This window comes from Hemicordylus capensis, chromosome 6, assembly GCF_027244095.1.
Source record: "Hemicordylus capensis ecotype Gifberg chromosome 6, rHemCap1.1.pri, whole genome shotgun sequence".
NCBI lineage: Eukaryota > Metazoa > Chordata > Lepidosauria > Squamata > Cordylidae > Hemicordylus > Hemicordylus capensis.
Genome location: NC_069662.1, coordinates 128186148 through 128204913, shown reverse-complemented (window position 1 = coordinate 128204913; position 18766 = coordinate 128186148). Strand labels below are relative to the sequence as shown.

Sequence of the window (18766 nt, the reverse complement as noted above, 5' to 3'; positions counted from 1 at the left end):
TGATTATGCCTTTCAGCATCTTCCTATATCGCTGCTGCCCAATATAGTACCAGCAGGGATTCGAAACAGCAACCTTCTGCTTGTTAGTCAATCATTTCCCTAATGCACCACTTAAGGTGAAAGAGATAAGAAGAGATGAATGAAAATTGTCCCTCCTTCCTTTCACATGTGAAATGTCTGGACTTATTTCTAGTAGTGTGCACGGACCAGTCCAGGGCCATAGAAAAGGCCTCTGGACCGGTCTGGAATTCAGGCAGCCTGGCGGTTCGGCGCATATGTCACGTATGCGGCGCGCGTGTGCCAGCGGCATAGACAAGCGCACACACCGCGAAGGGCACACGCGCGCCACCAGCTTTTTCTACTTTAACCCTTTGCAGACAACAACGGGGGCAGGGGCGGCAGGGAGGAACTCTGCCGCCCCAAGAACGTTTTTGGAAAGTCTAGTGCCGGAGGGGGAAGAGCGGCGGGGGGGGGAAGTACTACTGCCCCCCCCTTAAAGACACACTCCCCCCAGTGCCGGACCATGTCTCTGTGGTTCCGTGCACATCCCTACTTATTTCTGAAAATATGTATGCTTATAAATGACTGCTTATTCTGAACAATATTTATATACTGCTTTTAAAAACAATCTCAAAGCCATTTATGTAGCAAAACGTATGAGGAAATAGTTTTCTGTTTCAAAAGGACTTTAAAAAATCAAAAGAAAGAAAGAAAGAGAAAGAAAGAAAGGAAAGGAAAGGAAAGGAAAGGAAACGGTAGCAACAGCCACTGGACAGATGCTATGCAGCACTGAATAGAGATATGGATAGTTACTTTCCCCTTACTAAATATAAGAGAGCAGCCATTTTAAAAAGTGTTTCTTTGCCCGGTTAACAAAGGTAGTTGCAATAGATACACCTAGCTGCATCTTAAGAAGGTTGCTGTGTGTGCTTTTATGCTAAAGGAAGTTTCCAGGCAAAGAAATAATCCTGTATTCTGGAAATATAATGTCACCCCACTTGTAAGAATTCACAAAAGTGGTATTTTACACATCAGTATTGCATGACAGATATGGGTTCCATGCTTCTCAAGATCAGGGTTAGATTTTTTGGTATTATTTCATCTGTTCAGTACACCACCAATAAGCTTAAATCTAAATCACTGATCATTTTTCAGAATCCTGATGTTCCATCCTCATGCCACAGACTTATACTACTCATTGCTAGCTTGGTATCAACTGCTGACATTAGTGGTATATTCCAAAATCACCCAATCTTGTCAGGCAGAAGAAAAGATATTTGCATCAATGGCACTGAAGACAGATTTCCCTACGATTAAGCAAATGGAGGACATAGCTCTAGAATGGACTGAAAACAGAGCCAGAGTGGGAAACAAAAGAATGAGATCATTAGGTCAAGTCCTTCAATCAGCTAGGCAGTCTGTCAAAACCGGGCTAACTCACTGACAAAAGTACATCATTATTCTTCAATCACACCTCAAGTCTTCAGACCTCTTGCTCACTAGCAAGTTGGAATTGCTTTGCATAATTTATGCAGCAACACTGCAATATTCTCCTGCACATAGAGATGACAAAGAAAAATATAATAGAAATCAAGCAAAATCAGGGATGTTCCCTTATTACATTGCATTTTTTAAATAAAAAGATACACATTATAAACCTAGAACCTGGATTAACCAATCTCTTTAGGTTTAAAATACATCACATGCCATAAGTATCTGACTACCTTAGCTAAAAAGCCCCAGTATTCGTCAATCAAATTTACACCCATGAGATATTTGGTGGTTAGGCTGATGGTGACGGGAGATAAGACTCCTTACGGTCGTACACATGGCCATAAGAGGGATGGGAAGGGTGGGCGGGAGGCAAGGAGGAACCTACCTTCCTCCCAGATGATCAATGAACTCCTCTTTGGTGTGCTGCCGTGCGTCCACACGATCCATGCTGCTCGGAGCTGCTCCAATCCATGCTGCACTGGAGGCCTGGAAAATAAGTCCTGATCTCCAGGAATCCCAAAATGCATGTGCAAGCAGCATGGTGCTTTGCAGGATTCCCCTGTGAGTTGGCCACTTTGGTGCCTGACTGTGTGTGGTTGGGTTGTGTGCAGCCAGAGCACACACACAAACCCATACCTAGAGTTTACTCCAGGGCACACTTGCAGGGCACACTTGCACCCGTTAAAGGGCACACTTGCACCCTTTAACCCAGGTTAAAGCCTGGGTTAAAAACTTGGGCTCATGGGGCTGGCAGCGCCGGGACTGGCCCTGATCCCGGCACTTCATATGGGCAGCCGAACCCAGGCAGGGCTGCTCAAGCCTGGATTTGGGTGCTCATGTGAACAGCCTCTTTTTGTGGTAGCACTCAAATGACAGAATTCCCAACTTGGACATATTCACCTGGGCCATTGCTTATTTGGGTGCTAGGTAAAGTCCATCCCATTCATTTGGAGTTTTAATAGCATTTGCTACCTTTAATAATATCTGGCTCTGTCTTTTAATTGGTTGACTGTTTTACAATGTTTTAATCAGTGTCATTGCTATTATTCCTTATTTCTGTTTTTATTTCCTGGTGTTAATGCTTTCATTGGCTGGAATCTGACTCAATTACTTGCGGGAGGGCCAATTTAAATGAAGTATTCCTGTAGAGTAATTCCTGAGTAGTTCTGTTGAGTAACTTAGTCTGGATGTCAGCCATTGTTTTACTGTTTTATTGTTTCATTTTCTTGTTCTTGTAAGCAGTCCCAAGTCATTTGGGAGAAGGAGGCATGTGCATCCTAAAAATAGATATTTTTTTTTTCAAAATGTCATCACCAATGTCTAAGCATGTTTTTGTGAATCAATTTAAGGATTTTGGGTTTTAAATTATATGGTCTTTCAGTTCTCCTTTAGCATGCAGCTCGCTACGATAAAATGTTTCAGGTCACCTGTGACATCAGAGTATCTAAGCCAATGGCCTGTCAGTGGGGCTATGATCCCTTACGACATATAAAGGTCATTCACATGACCAAACAGGGGTGGAGCTTGGGAGAAGGCAGGAGCCTACCTGCCTTCCCCCAGACAACCAGAGCCTGAAAGGGGCTCCACTGCCCATGTGCCCAGACACGCAAGGCCATGAGTGGTGCGGTGGGCAGCAGGTGGGGGAAAGTGTGGTGCATTGGGAAAACTACCTGTTGCCAGGCTGCTCCTTCCCCTGGCCTCTATGGCCAAGATGGCTGCTGGCATCCCAGGAGCAGCTGCTGGCAGTATGACAGCCCACACAATTAGGCAGTGAGGTAGGAGGAGGCACACACTTGTCCTTCTACCTCACTTTTAGCCTGGGTTGAAGAGAGGGTTATGCAAGGAGGAACGGCAGAATCGAAAGGGATCCTGGTGCTTCACATGACTAGTCCCACCTGGGCTAGCCCTGTCCTGCCTAGGTAGGACTAGTCATGTGAACAACCACCTGGTCTTTTTGTGTATGGGATTGCATTTTTCATCATCTCAGACCCTAATAATGGTTTCTGTTGGAAGACCATTTCAGTCATGACTTATGACACTTTTGGCCATGCTTAGTAGATAAGAATGCATCAGGAAACATGCTGAAATTGTGGTACATAATGTATATGATTTTCAAAAAATGATTCCTGTAGATCTTATGGAATGGTACACTCTATTACCAATTTTATTGTCACACTGGCTCAGTCTATACACTCCATCTAGTTTGCCAAGAAATCCTGCTTTCTGCATGCCATGGAAATGCATCAGATATTTTGGACAATAGCAAGCAAGATAATGGCAACAGAAACATCAATGTCTACTTCTGGAATTTGGCTTCACAAACTGTCTAAGAGCAGGCACAATACGAATTGCAGTTTCTAAACTAGGGGAAAACCTTGAGACATGATTTCCACATACCCTAAACTCTCAGGAGTTAGAACACAATTTTAAAGAAGAAAGCATTAATTATTTTTAAAATCTCATCATCTGTAAGCCAGTCTCATGATTAGAGTTGTCTGACTTGATCATTCTTGAACAATTTAGGGTTGGCAACTCTGCACTGGGGACTATTTCAGTGCTAGATTTTAATTTGAAAGAAATCTGTTTAGCCATTTGTTTTAATTAGAAAACCATTAAGGTAAAGTAGATAGGAGTTTAAGATGCATTTACTACCAAGCTAGTGATCTGTGAACCAAAAATTCTCTTACCAGCACTGATATGATAAATTGTAATGGCTCCCATAAGGCTATTCAAGGATTAGGTGCTTATTCTGTGGGTTTCAACTTCTGAGAAAAAGGCTGCTGTGGTTCTGAAGGGGCTAGAAAACTATAATCTATAAAAACCTGGTTCATAATATATAGGGATTTTATTTTTTAAAAAATGAGAATATGCATAGTAATCCACAAAGAGGAAAAAAAATCTGCTATTTGGCATAGGTAGAGAATAGGTATGTCCCAGGAAACTTAGTTAAAACAAAAAGGAATGCAGCCACTCCCCATTCTCATGCTGAGGGTGCCATTATTGCCTTACCCCCTCTTGTGGAAAGGGGGCATTAGCTGGGCAGGGGAGGGGCGGAGCTTGACCATTTGCAGCAGCCTATACCCCTGCTGCTAGAGTCTTCCCCCAGGCCACCCGGGTCCCCCGCTTCCCACCCGAGGCAGAATGGGTGTGTTTTATAGCTGCTTCCTTCATACACACAAGGCTGTTTCAGTGTAATGAATAGGAATTGCTACTCAATTCATAACAGTAGAACACTGTGCGGCTTAATTTGTTGTGAACTCTCACAGAGTTGCAGTTCCCCAGGACCAACAGGGAGCACTGCAGAGCCGACCAGAGAGCCAGACACATCTGGCGAATCAGGGAAGCAGGATCCCAGCAAATCACAGCAAGTGACACAGTGTCACAAAATGGCCTCTAGCACCTAAAATGTAGGCTTGAGCCTTCGAACTGGTTCGAACTGGTTCGAACCAAACCTGGCTCTGGTTTGAACGTGGACTGCCATTGCACAGTGTGAACAGCCTCTTTTTGTGGTAGCACTCAAATGACAGAATTCCCAACTTAGACATATTCACCTGGGCCATTGCTTTTTCTGGTGCTAGGTGAAGTCCACCCCATTTATTTGGAGTTTTAATAGCATTTGCTAGCTTTAATAATATCTGGCTCTGCCTTTTAATTAGTTGACTGTTTTACAATGTGTTAATCCGCGTCATTGCTATTATTCCTTATTTCCATTTTATTTCCTGGTGTTAATGCTTTCATTGGCTGTAATTTTACTCAGTTACTTGGGGGGAGGCCGATTTAAATTATGTAAACCTTGCTATTATTCCTTATTTCTGTTTTGGCTTCCTTATTTTTGTTTTATTTCATGCTCTGCTTGGACTGAGTTTGAACCTTATTCGAACTGGTTTGAATTCAAATCTGTTTGCACATTCCTAAAGTTTGGTGGTAGCGTTACATCCTTTCAGTAGTTCTAAAGGTGATTTCCCTGTAGTAGAATGAGTGGTCCAATAAGCAAATAGAGAAGCTATCCTCATGACCAGCAGGAACTGGGCTAAGAGAGCCCAGACTGGTTTCTGCTAGTCCTGAGAACTGCTGGAAGCTACACGGCCCCCAGTGGCAGCTTGGCGGCAAACTCGCTTATGGAGCCACCCCTTTAAATGAGATTAATGGAGCATTCGCTCCATTTTTACTTCATTTGAAATGGAGCAATATTTGCATAACCATGGGATAAACACAAGATGTTTATATCATGGATAAACATGGGATACACACAGGATGGTACACTTTTCTTGAACCATCCTCTAGGGGATGGCTAGGTGGAAAGAATGAACGGACAACCCATTTTTTGGTTGTGAGTCTGCCGTGGCTGCTTGCAGCCACAGTGGACACACTCGGGGGGAGGGGGGATGCCAGGAATGCCCCATGTACTCACTCAGTTCATTACTCGGGTGCTGGGGGGGGAATCATGTGGTGATGCTTTTCTTCACCCAACCCCCAGAGCTGCCGGGTGAGATGTGAGGTGCAGCAGCACCAGAGTCCAGCCTCTGCTCGTCTGAGCGGGTGATCCACCCACACAGCAATGGGTACATGATCGTCTGTGGGGAGAGTGGGTCAAAACTGCTCTTCCTGCAAACCTCCTCCCGGCACTTCACACTACTTGTGTGAAGTGCCTCAGAGTTTCACTGGTTGTTTCTTTCCAGGGTTTTTGTTTTGTAGTACCCAGTTGTAAACTTTCTTTCACTTGTCCGTTCATTCTTTCCACCTAGCCATCCCCTAGAGGATGGTACAAGAAAAGTGTACTATCCTATGCATATCCCATGTTTATCCATGGCATAAACATCTTGTGTTTATCCCATGGTTATGCAAATATTGCTCCATTTCAAATGAAGTAAGCTGTGTCCCATTGTCAGTCACTAGTTCTTTAGGAAGACCTTCCCTCAAAAAAACTGCAGCCATGAATTGCATCACCTTGTTTGTAACAATGCTGTCAGCAAATGAAATTTCTGGCCACCTGGGACAGAAATCCACCATCACTACAACAAATCTTTATTTTGCGGGTTGGTTATCAAAAGGCCACATTATATCCAGAGCATGTTTTCCCCAGGGACCATTGGGACAATTACTGGAGTCAAGGGGGTGGTAAAAGTCTTCTGCAATTTGTCAGATACAGCACAAGCCATACAGTGTCGGATTACATTTTCAATGTTTTTGTCTATATCTGGCCACCAAAAACTTTCTCTGATTCACCATTTAGTTAGGCTAGTGCCCAGGTGACCTTCGTGGGCAACTTTGATCACTTTTGCTTGTAAGGAGGTTGGCATCACTAAACAATCAGTTCTCAGCACCAGCTCATTGAAAAGAGACAGCCCACTTGCTAAGTGCATGTATGGTTGAAGCTGTTCAGGTACCTTGTTTTTGCATGGCCATCCGTTCCCCACACTCTTTACAGGATCCCCACTTGGACAAATGTCCAAACAAACGGCAAGAGATTACTTAATATGATACAACAATGGGCTTTGCTGGTTATCTTTTTGGGGACTGAGTAGGAATTTTTTGCTTTCCAACAGATTGGCCAAGTTGGGGGATTCCTCCTCACCCATCACAACATGTCTGTGTGGCTGCTCCAATGTTCTCCTACTTTGTTCTGCTTCCTTCCTTTCCTTCCTTAGTTAATTAGTTAGTAGTTAGTAGTAAGTAAGTAAGTAAGTTAGTTAGTTAGTTAGTTAGTTAGTTAGATAGTTAGTTATAGGCTACAACTAGGCAGGTGCAGTGTGGGTTGGTTTAGGTGTAGGGAGGTTTGATTGGTGAGCATCCTTGGTCTGGTTTAGAAAAAGGAGAGTAGTCAATTGGTCCTTAGATGCATCACAGCTCAGGGGCTATGATTTCTTTGGTGGCTCCACAACCTCAAAACTAAATAGCTTGACCCGTTTGGGGTTGGCTGAGAAGAGCAGGGATCAGCATTGGCCTGATTTGATTATCTGAGTCAGGGTGTGTCACCCGCAAGGTTTTGGGGAAGAACTCAGTTGTCAGAAGCAGCTCGCTAAAGAGGCAGGGTGAGGTGAGAAACCTAGGTGGTGCCTACACCATGGGTTGTTGACTCTGGGCATCCTGCCTCATCATCACCTGTGGGGATCTCAACTGCCTGCCTCATCCTCATAAACTGCCTTGCCCTTCTCCTGGCTGCCACTGTATGGGAGGTGCTTTTAGCAGAGTGGTGGCTTAGCTTCTGACTCAGTGTTTCACCAGCTGCATGGCTGAACCGTCCAAAATGCAGAGCAACAAAGTCCCAAATGAAGCAAAGGGCACATGTGCCATCCATTTCATTTGGATTCCCAGTTCATTTTCAGAACTGGGCAGCCTGGGAAGGGGCTTATTTGTAGCTCTGGATATGTCACCGAGCATTGCAGTACATTTTGAAAAAAGAAATCTGAGATTCTCAGGATCAAACTTGGCAAGACACTGGAAATCTATGTGCATATACTCTGTCTATTATGATTAAGAAAGTGATTGTGATTACTGAAAAAATAGACATGGATGCAATTCAGATTGAAGTCACAGTGCTGTGGATGGGGAAGAGGTAAACCCTTTTCCCTGTGCCATTTTTCATATGAAAATACCTGCCTCCTCCAGTTCTTATTTGCCCGATTATGGAAAACATACAAATATATATGTGTGTGTGTGTGTGTGTGTGTGTGTGTGTGTGTGTGTGTGTGTGTGTGACCCCCCCCCGCCCGCAATAGAGCATGCAGCAGCTTTGGGATATGTGTGTTTCCATTAGGAAAAGTGACTTAGAGAAAAGGGTACCCGCAGAGCCATAGTCTTGATCTGAATCACAGGGGACCCATGACTGCTTTTTACAAACATTTAAAAAGATGAGAGATCCAATCACAGTTCTCCATCATCTCCTTTAATTTGGCCCTTATGAAGCTAAATTAGGAAGATCAATTTTACAGTCAGCATTTCAAGTCCTGTAGCACTGCAGCATCCACCCAGCCCTGATTTTGATATAGCTTTTTACATTCATCCCAAAATTGTGGTTTAATAATGTAGACTTGATGAATGCACTCTGTGTGTGTTGCTTGGACTGTAGAGTAGTTTGGATCCCATAGAAGGGGAGGAACTGTAGCTCAGTGGGAGAGCACATGTGCTCCCTGCAGAAGGTCACAGATTGACTCCCTGGCATTTTTAGGTCAGGCTGTGTAAGACCCTTGTCTGAAACCCTGGAGAGTTGCTGCCAGCCAGTGCAGACAATACTGAACTAGAGGGAACAGTGATCTGGGTCTGTATGGCAGGATTATATGTTGTACCACATGCCATTGATTGTATTTTTTTGAGAGCTCATTCCTAGGCTCTCCAAGAACATTGTTTAGACTGGTTTTGTTAATACTGAATACTTAATACGTAAGTAGTTACCAGTTTTACTGTCCTCAAAAGAGTCTATAAAAATGGAAGAAAGGACATTCATATCGTGAGTGTATAGTTCCTTCCTTCATTTGCTTCTGCATTTGCCTTTGCGTTGATAAAGAACAGATGAATGTTATTAAAGGATGCAGCATGCATCTTGCCAGCCTTTGATGGTAGTTTTGTATTTTCAAATGAAAGCTACCAATTAAACAATTTCTGGGATGTTAAGAGCATTTATGACCTCTCTGGGCTGATGCCGCCATTCAGTCATCAGCCTATTGTTGTTTAGATGCCAGTCAGGGGCAATCCATTGTGCTTAAATGGGTGGCCATTGCTGGCTCCTTGTCTTTAAATTGACAGCTTGACAGCAGGAGGCCACTTCAAAACATTGGCGAGCTCTTTTGCTCCTCATAAGTACTGCTGTGCTCAACTAAGTGAGTAGCGGTTGTGTAAGGTTTTGAACGGCTGACAGTCTTTGAGGCACCTTTGCGCATTAGTGGTTTCCCCCTCCTCTGTCCTCCTAGCCTTTATGTCAGAATGGACTCTGACTGGGAAAATGAAAAACAAAACTAAAATGGAATGGTTTCTGAATGGAAATCCTTAGCACCAATGCTTACTGCTGTTTTCCTTTAGCACCTGGAATTCAGTGAGGCTGTTCACATGTGCAGCAAGGATTCGGCTTGGCTGCCTTAGCCCGATCTTTGCTTCACGTGTGAACATTCGGGAGCCATGTGGCTCCTGGCGGCAGCATGGTGGCAAAACCGACTCTGGAGCCCCCCTCCAAAATTAGGTTAAGGGAGTGTGCGCTCTCTTCGTCCCATTTTGTTGATCTTCTGCCAGCCCTGGCTACTTGCAGCTAGGGCTGGGAGACTTTGGCCAGTGTCGGGAGGGGTGTCCCCAGAAAGCACTGCACACTATGGGATTTTTTTTAGTGGGGACACATCTCGGCCCCAACCCTCCACCACTGTTGGGGAGAGCTGGAGTCCATGTGGGTGCACGATCCATGTGCCCAGCATGGATGGGACAATCATCTGCGGGGGAGGTAAGGTTTTACAGTCTTCCTCCCCGCACGCCCCAAGCCCTTTCTCATGGATTGTGAAAAAGGGCTTAGTAGCAGCCCACCTCTGAACATGAAAAAGTCTAATTAGTAGCACAATTGTTAGATCTGTCTGACATGAATTTGCTTATCCCTTTTAAAGCCATCTTCTACCCTGTTCCAGGCAGGAACTCCTTGGTTCCCAGGAAAGTGAGACCAGCTGCAGAAAGGGAACTACAGGAAATTGGCAGAGGAGGTAGGACCAAAGGTAGTTCCCAGGGCAGGATCAGTACCAGGAAAGCTCTGAGTATAGCAGAGCTGGATGCAGGGAGGATGCTGCAGATAGGAGGATGTTGCTTCAGCAAACAACGGCTTTCAGCTAAACCCTTAGCTCTGCATCCTGGCTCCTGTCCTGTCTAGTTCTGTCCTCCCCCTGTAGAGGTTGCCAGAGCTTAAAGAGGTGATGCTTTCTCCTGAAGGCACTGGGAAAGACAGCTTCAAGAGAGGATGATCTGGAACGCAGAAGTGGTATAGAGGTACTTAACCCTTAAGAACATAGGAAGCTGCCTTATACCATTGGTCCTTCTAGCTCTATATTGTCTACAACATCTCCAAAGATTCAGGCAGGAGCATTTCCCAGCCCTACCTGGAGATGCCAGGGAGTGAACCTGGGATCTCCTGCATGCAAGTAGATGCTCTACCACTGACCTACGGCCCCATTCCCTAAGGGGAATATCTTACAGAAGGTAGTGCTCACATTCACCAATCCATATGCAATTTGCCAAGACCCTGCTAAGCAAAGGGAACAATTCATGCTTGCTACCACAAGACCAGCTCTCCTTCCATGACCAGCTCTTCTCACATAGAGCAGCTTTCTTCCTTATATCCCACTGTTCCCCACTTGCAACTCCCTTCCTCAGTTACTTTCCCCCAGTGGTTTCCTAGACTCATGTTTACTTGAAGAAACATGTGCACATGTTACTGTATTTACCTGAATCCAAGACTAGTTTTCCCCCAAGTTCTTTGATGTTATAAGTTGGGGGATCGTCTAGAGTCCTGTTCCTTTCAGGTAAATACAGGTATTGATTAATTGATTAAGTGCTGTCAAGTCAGTGTCGATTCTTAGTGACCACATAGATAGATTCTCTCCAGGATGATCTGTCATCAACTTGGCCTTTAAGGTCTCTCAGTGGTGCATTCATTGCTGTTGTAATCGAGTCCCTCCACCTTGCTGCTGGTTGTCCTCTTTTTCTCTTTCCTTCTACTTTCCCCAGAATTATGGACTTCTCAAGGGAGCTGGGTCTTTGCAAAATGTTTCTAAAGTATGATAGTTTGAGCTTGGTCATTTGTGCCTCAAATAAACATTCTGGATTGATTTGTTCTATAATCCATTTGTTTGTTTTCCTGGCTGTCCATGATATCCTCAAAAGTCTTCCGCAGCACCGAAGTTCAAAAGTGTCAATGCTTTTTCGGCCTTGCTTCTTCAAAGTCCAGCTTTCACATCCATAGAGTGTCACGAGAAAAATCATGGTCCGAATGATTCTAATCTTTGTAGGTATAGACACGTCATGGCATCTAAATATCCTTTCAAGGCCTTCATTGCAACCCTAACAAGTTCTAGTCTGTGGCGTATTTCTTGACTGCTGGATCCTTTACTGTTGATGGTTGATCCCAAAAGGCAGAAGCTATCCACCACTTCAACATCTTCATTATCAATTCTGAGGCTGGTTGCTGTACCCATTGTCATTAGTTTTGTCTTCTTTACATTTAGTCGTAGTTCCATTTTTTCACTGTGCTCATTACTAGAGCTTGCAGATCATCCGCATTCTCAGCTATCAGAGTGGTGTCATCAGCATAGTACATGTTATTGATGTTTCTTCCTCCAATTTTAAAATCATGCTCATCTTCTTCCAATCCAGCTTCTCTCAGTATATGTTCTGCATATAAGTTGAATAAATAAAGAGAAAGTATACAGCCTTGTCTTACTCCTTTGCCGATCTGGAACTAGTCTGTTTCACCATGTTCTGTCTGGACTGTGGCTTCCTGTCCTGTGTATAGGTTTCTTATGAGAACAATGAGATGTTCTGGGATGCCCATTTTCCTAAGGATATTCCACAACTTGGCATGGTCGATGCAATCAAAGGCTTTTCTATAGTCAATGAAGCTCATATTGACTTCTTTTTTGGTATTTGGCTTTCTCAATTATCCAGTGTGCATCAGCAATGATGTCTCTTGTTCCTCAGCCTTTTCTGAAACCAGCTAAAACCTCCGGCATTTCCCTTTCCACCTAGGGCTCTAATCTACAGTGGATGATCCTGAGCATTATTTTGCTAGCATGTGAAATTAAGTATATTGTGCAATGGTTTGCACAATCTGTTAAGTCTCCTTTCTTTAGTATGGGTATGTAGACTGACCTCTTCCAATCTGTTGGCCACTGTGTTGTTCTGATTCTTCTTCTGTTGCCTGCCATATTTCTGTAGCTATTCCATCAATTCCTGTAGCCTTCCGACTTGGTAATGACTGGAGTGCTGCTCTAACTTCATCTTCCCGTACTAGAGGTTCTTGCAAGTAGGGAATATCTTCTAGAGTGTCTTGGATGTTGAGTCATCTTATATTCTGGTGAATACAGTAGTTTATCCTCATGGCAGGAGGCTTCCACATGAGAACTCATCTCACTACTACATTAACATCTAGCAAGGCTTGCTATGTGAATCTTCCTGATCACATGAACTGTCTCAAAGCCAGCTCCAAATTTTGCTGAAATTTTTTATATTCTCCTGAAGAGCTATAATGAGAATTATGTTAGACTTCCTGCCACAAATCTGTGGCAATGACTGGTGGAAAGGTTACATATTCTTATTGCCATGCTTATTGCTTATGGTCTTCTTTGCTCTGAACCACACTGCCCATTGAGATCATCAGGAGAGGTTCGTCTGCAGTTGCCACCAGCTCGTCTGGTGGCTGCTCAGGGATGGGCCTTCTCCCTTGCTTCCCCAAGGTTTTGGAACACATTTCCTGCTGAAATAAGAGTCTCCCCATCTCTTACAACTTTTAAAAAGGCAGTCAGGATGCATTTGTTCACCCAGGCTTTTAATTAGATACTGTTTTAATTATGTTTTTTTATAGTTTTAATGTTTTACATTTTAAATTGTTGTAATGTTCTAACTTTTTTATTTGTTGCTTTATTGTTTTGTTGTAAACCGCCCAGAGACTTGCGTTTTGGGTGGTATACAAATGTGTTAACTAAATAATAATTAATAATTTGGTCTTCAAGTTTATTTATTTATTTGAGGCATTTATATACTGCCCCAAACCAAGGTCTCAGGGCAGTTCACAACAAGCAATAAACAAAACATTAAAATCAATTAAAATTCTAAAACCAATTTAAAACAACTCAATAAACAGTCTAAAATTTAAAAAGTTAAAAAGCTTGGGTAAAAAGATGAGTCTTCAAACACTTTTAAAAAGCCGCTAGAGAAGGAGAGACTCTTATTCCCACGGGAAGCGTGTTCCAAAGTTGCCCAGCTTGTAACCACAGTTCCCTCCTTATAAAAGGATTCATACAGAGGCAGACATACAAATCACACCATACATACAAATCATTTGAATACTTAATTCACAAGACTTTATCTTTGAGAATGAAGCCAAGGTCACAAGTAGCCATTTCATACAGACCAAAATATTCCACCATATCATAAAACCATGCAAGTCAACTTTCTGCATTAAATAGGTAGCAGTTAGGGGTATGCATGGAACCGCTAAGGGCAGTTTGGTTCGAGTTCAAACCAAACTCGAATCCAACTATCCAGTCCATGAGCAGGTTTGTTTGAACTGGTGGTGTTCCTGTCCAAGCGGTTGAACTGGGTCGATCCAGTCTGGATGCTTGTGAAGTGGAATCTGGTAAGGATCCCCCATTACAAGCATCGTTGTTGTTTTTTTAAAGGGGGCGAGCAAGAGATTACATTACATGGCAAGCTGGTGGTGGCTCCCCTAGGCCTCACTGGCATCCCCCCCCCCGATTCCCTTTTACAAGCATCCAAACTGGTCAAACCAGGCCAAACCAGTTTGATCCAAACCGGGCCCGGTTCAGCCTCAAACTTGGACCAGCCCCTCTTTTGAGAGGGCTGGTCTTGTTTGAGCTTGAACTGGTCGAACTGGGCCAGTTTGCCTGACTCAAACCCAGTTTGAGCTCGAACTGGTTTTCACACCCCTAGTAGCAATACAACACTTGCTCTTGAATCCATAAGTAATAACGTGTAACATTTCCAGATCCAGTGACTCCAATATCACTTTTTTTTATCGCAAACTGACTTTTCTGGGTCAATAATGGGCCTCAGCTATGAGTAACATATAACATGACAGGCTGGTTGTAAAGGTGGATTCATCAATGGCAATGTGTAGGCTTGTACTTTCTCATCATATCTATCTAATTAAAAGCACTGGTTTTAGTGAATAAAGTGACCTTTCTGATAAGGCTATCAGAAGCAATTCACAATGTAATTATACCCTCATGTTCTGACTGTTCGTACATGTGTGAATCTGCATATTAAAAAAGAGCCCTGCTTAATTTACTGAAGCATCACCCCAAGTAGACATTTTCCTAGAATCAGGGTCAGATTAGCTAAAGACATTCCAAGAAATTAAGACTGAATAGAAAAATCAAAACATTTCTATGGAATATGTTTAGAAGTCTGGCATCTCATTAATCTAACTAACCTTTCATTTAATTAAGTAAATAGATGATAAGCAATTTTGTCAGCTAATGATAGGCAACATGCTTCCATTCTATTTATAGTCTATAGTTATAATGGCCCTTCTTTTAGCGCAAACAGATCACAATATAGTCTTCTGGGGTGTGTTATAATGTCACTGAGCTGGCACAAGGTCTAAAAAGGAGTGTTTATAAACCATTTGATACCGAACCAGTTTGCCTCAAACCGGGCTGGTTTGGCAGTTCAATCACAAACTGAACCATGGTTCGGTCCACAATTGAACAGAACCAAGTCCGGTTTGGGCAGACCAGTTCAGGATCGATAGGGTGGGAGAGAGTTTCAGCAAGAGTAGTTTATGGTTCTTGCCAGTCTGCTGGTGACCCCCGGCACCGCTGCTCACCCCACCTGGAACAGCCCAAGCGGTGCTTCCTCTACAGCAGGCTTCCCCAACCTGAGGCCCTCCAGATGTTGCTGAACTACAATTCCCATCATCCCAGCCACAATAAGTTGTAGCTGGGGGTGATGGGAATTTTAGTTCAGCAACATCTGGAGGACCGGAGGTTGGGGAAGCTTGCTCTACAGCAAGCTGTCACCACATGGGCGGCTCGCTGCAGAGGGAGCTCCGTGTGCTTGGGCTGCACCAGGGGGGTGAGCAATGGCCCTGGAGGCTGCCACCCCCCCCCCAGTAAGAACCTTAAACTTTTGCAATAGTGAGCATGAATTGTCCCCTTTGCTGAGGAGGGTCTTCCCTGGTTTACATTTGGATGGGGAACTACATATGAGCACTGTCTGCTGTAAGATATTCCCCATAGGAGAGGGGGCTGTAGCTCAGTAGTAAAGCATCTGCTTGTTAGAATAAGGTCCCAGCTTCACTCCTTGGCATCTCCAGATAGGGATGGGAAAGATTCCTGCCTGAAACTTTGCCAGTCTGCATAGACAATATTGAGTTAGATGAACCAATGGTCTGATTTGGTATAAGGCAGTCTCCTATGTTCTCAAGGATTAAGTATAACTATACCACTTCTCCATTCCAGATCATCCTATCTCAAAGCTGCCTGGAGGTGGCATTCACATATAATGCACATGAGCATTTTATCAGCAGAGTGTGATTCTGCTGATCTTTTTGGATCTCTCGGAGGCTTTTCCATGGTATCCTTCTGGGTTGCCAGAGGGTGGTGGGATTAGGTGGCACTGTTCTACAGTGGTTCCTTTCTCGGGTAGATTCTCCAATGCTCTTTAATATCTACATGAAAATGCTGGGAGAGATCATCAGGAGATTTGGTGCAGGGTGTTATCAATATGCTGATGACACCCAAATCTATTTCTCCCTATCAATATGATCAGGAAATGGCATAACTTCCCTAAATGCTTGCCTGGAGGCAGCAATGGGCTGGATGAGAGATATCAAACTGAAGTTGAATCCAAATAAGATGGTGGTACTGATTGTACGTCCACCTTAAGTGGCGCAGCGGGATAATGCTTGACTAACAAGCAGAATGCTGCCAGCTCAAATCCCCACTGGTATGTTTCCCAGACTGTTATATCGGGCAGCAGTGATATAGGAAGATGCATCATCTCATAGTGTGTGGGAGAAGGCAATGGTAAACCCCTCCTGTATTTTACCAAAGAAAACCACAGGGCTCTGTGGGCGCCAGGAGTCGAAATTGACTTGATGGCACACTTTACCTTACCTTACTGATTGTGGGAGGTTGGGACCTGAGGGATGGTTTAGATCTGCCTATTCTGGATGGGATACACTCCCCCTGAAAGATCAGGTACTTCGCTTGGGATCCAAAACTCTCTCTGGTTTCTCATCATGGCGTAGGCCCACAGTATTTAAGTAACCACCTCCTTTGGCATGAACCCTGCTACTTATTAAGATATTCTGGGGAGGTCCGGTTATGGTTTCCACTGGTTCGTCTGGTGGGTACTCAAGGCTGGGCCTCTGTGGCTGCTCCAGGGCTTTGGAATGCACTCTCTGTCAAAATAAGAGCTTTTCCATCTCTGATTGCTTTTAAAAAGACCCTTAAGACACATCTGTTTTCTCAGGTGTGGAAATTAATTTAAATTAATCTTAAACTCTTTAAACTGATTTTATCCTGTGGAATTATTCTAATTGTTTCACTCTGTGAATTGTTTTTAATTGTTTTTATTCTGTGAAAATGTTTTAATTGTTTATATTTGTATATTGTAATTTGGATTGTGTATACCGCCTAGAGATGTCTATATCAGGCGGTATATAAATATGATAGATAGATATGCGGAGTGGACTTAATCCTTCCTTTGGCAGTCACTGGTAAGATGACTGAAACTCTTTGAATACATCAGGCCCGCTCAACTTCGGCTTTCCTGCAGATGTTGGTCTACAACTCCCATAATCCCTGGCTATTGGCCACTATGGCTGGAGATTATGGGAATTATAGTCCAAAAACATCTGGGGCCCAAATTGAGCAGGACTGGACTACATCAAGGTTAATACTATCTTTGACAATGTCATGCCTGGCTTCTAACACCATTCTATAATCTTTCTGCAGATGGTACCATCTTCAGTTTATTAAACCTCAGCCAGTCCACTGCTGTGATAACATTGGAAAGAATAACCATTACAATAATATTAAGAAACTGCAGCAATGACAGAAGAACTGAAGTTGATTTCATTAAATAGCTCTTCATTGCAACAGACAAATATTCTTTATGTGGAGTATATTTTGCCATGAAATACGTGTGTAAAAACCATTCATTTTGACAGAGTTGTCATAACTGATATTTACATTTCAATAGTCACACAAAAACCGCCTACCAAATAATTACTGTACATCATCATCATTATTAATATTATAATGATGATGATGATGATGATGATGTTATCAGGGCCCTGCTCCATGTGCCGACAATGAGGGAGGCTCACTGGTTGTGTACGCGGGACAGGGCCTTCTCAGTCATTGCCCCCAGACTTTGGAATGCTCTCCCAGTGGGCCTCCAATCCCCAGGCTCCATCACTTACTTTATACATTACTTGTATAAAGCAAGGAAAATATTGGATTTTTACCTAGGCTTTTAAATGAGTGTTTTGCTTGCTGCTGCTTTGTATCTTATGGTTATATTGTACATTTAAAAAACAAACGTTTAATTAGATTTGCATATTTATATTCCATTTTAATTCTTATTGTATATTTTTAATGGTTTTATATTGTTTTTAAATGTTTTGTAAACCTCCTTGAGATCATTTTAATGAAAGGCAGTACAAAAATGTAACAATAAAAATAAATAGGACACAGCATAACAATATTTAAATTCCAAAGGATGTGAACTAGCCTATAAATGTTGTCTATACATGAACCATCTGATTTCCATTGCCTGTATGTATGTGTGTTAGGTTATAGGACATATATATATGTAGTGGAATTTATGAGTTGTGTCTATTTACCTCCAGTCAAAATTCAGCATTATACTGGTGATATCTTTCTTACATTTTCAAAAAAAATTCTAGTAGCCAAGAGAGCTGGTTTATCCAAGCCCCATATAACTATGGGCTATAGGATACCTATACTGGTAATTATATCCTTGGCTAATCCTCAAAGAGGGTGGAAAATTACTTAAAAATTAGTGGCCTTAAAAGTGCACCATCAATTGCATTCTGGATGACATTTCAGTCTAGCACTGTATTTATACCCCCATCTGAATTTAAGTTTTTTGCTATATAGTATTTTAAGTTTAATCAAAAGTCAACTCAGAAAGGCCATTCTGCCTAAGGGATATTTTTCCATTAAGTATTTTGACATATTGGTGGCCTTGAGGGATTATCGGTTTTTGAAGAAATATTAACAGCTGGAAATTTGCATTTTAATACAGTTCTCCTCAACTACTCAAGCAATTTTATTTTTAAGACCTGTGACAGGCTTCAAAGCCTTAGTTCTAAAGTAATCTCATCAAGTAGTAGCTAACATAATTTTATTACAAATGACTAAGTTTCCTAATAGCATTCCATTTTTAAAGTCCTGTTTGAGGTGCCTGTGAAATCAATACAAAAACTTTGCAACCTCTTTTAAAATATTAGAATTGCTAATTTAACTGCCCAGGAGGAGACACTATATAAACAAGACCACAGGAATGGTGTTCTTCAAAAGAGAAGAAATGTAAG

At 42.8% G+C, this 18766-nt stretch overlaps 1 long non-coding RNA gene across 1 annotated transcript; it reads left to right on the top strand.

Annotated features, from left to right (window-relative positions):
- The first annotated feature begins 3046 nt into the window (after positions 1-3046).
- On the top strand, positions 3047-17311 carry LOC128331410 (uncharacterized). The gene is made up of 3 exons (XR_008310285.1): positions 3047-3269; positions 10098-10169; positions 17160-17311. It is a non-coding gene; the product is annotated as an uncharacterized LOC128331410 (long non-coding RNA).
- The last annotated feature ends 1455 nt before the right edge of the window (positions 17312-18766 follow it).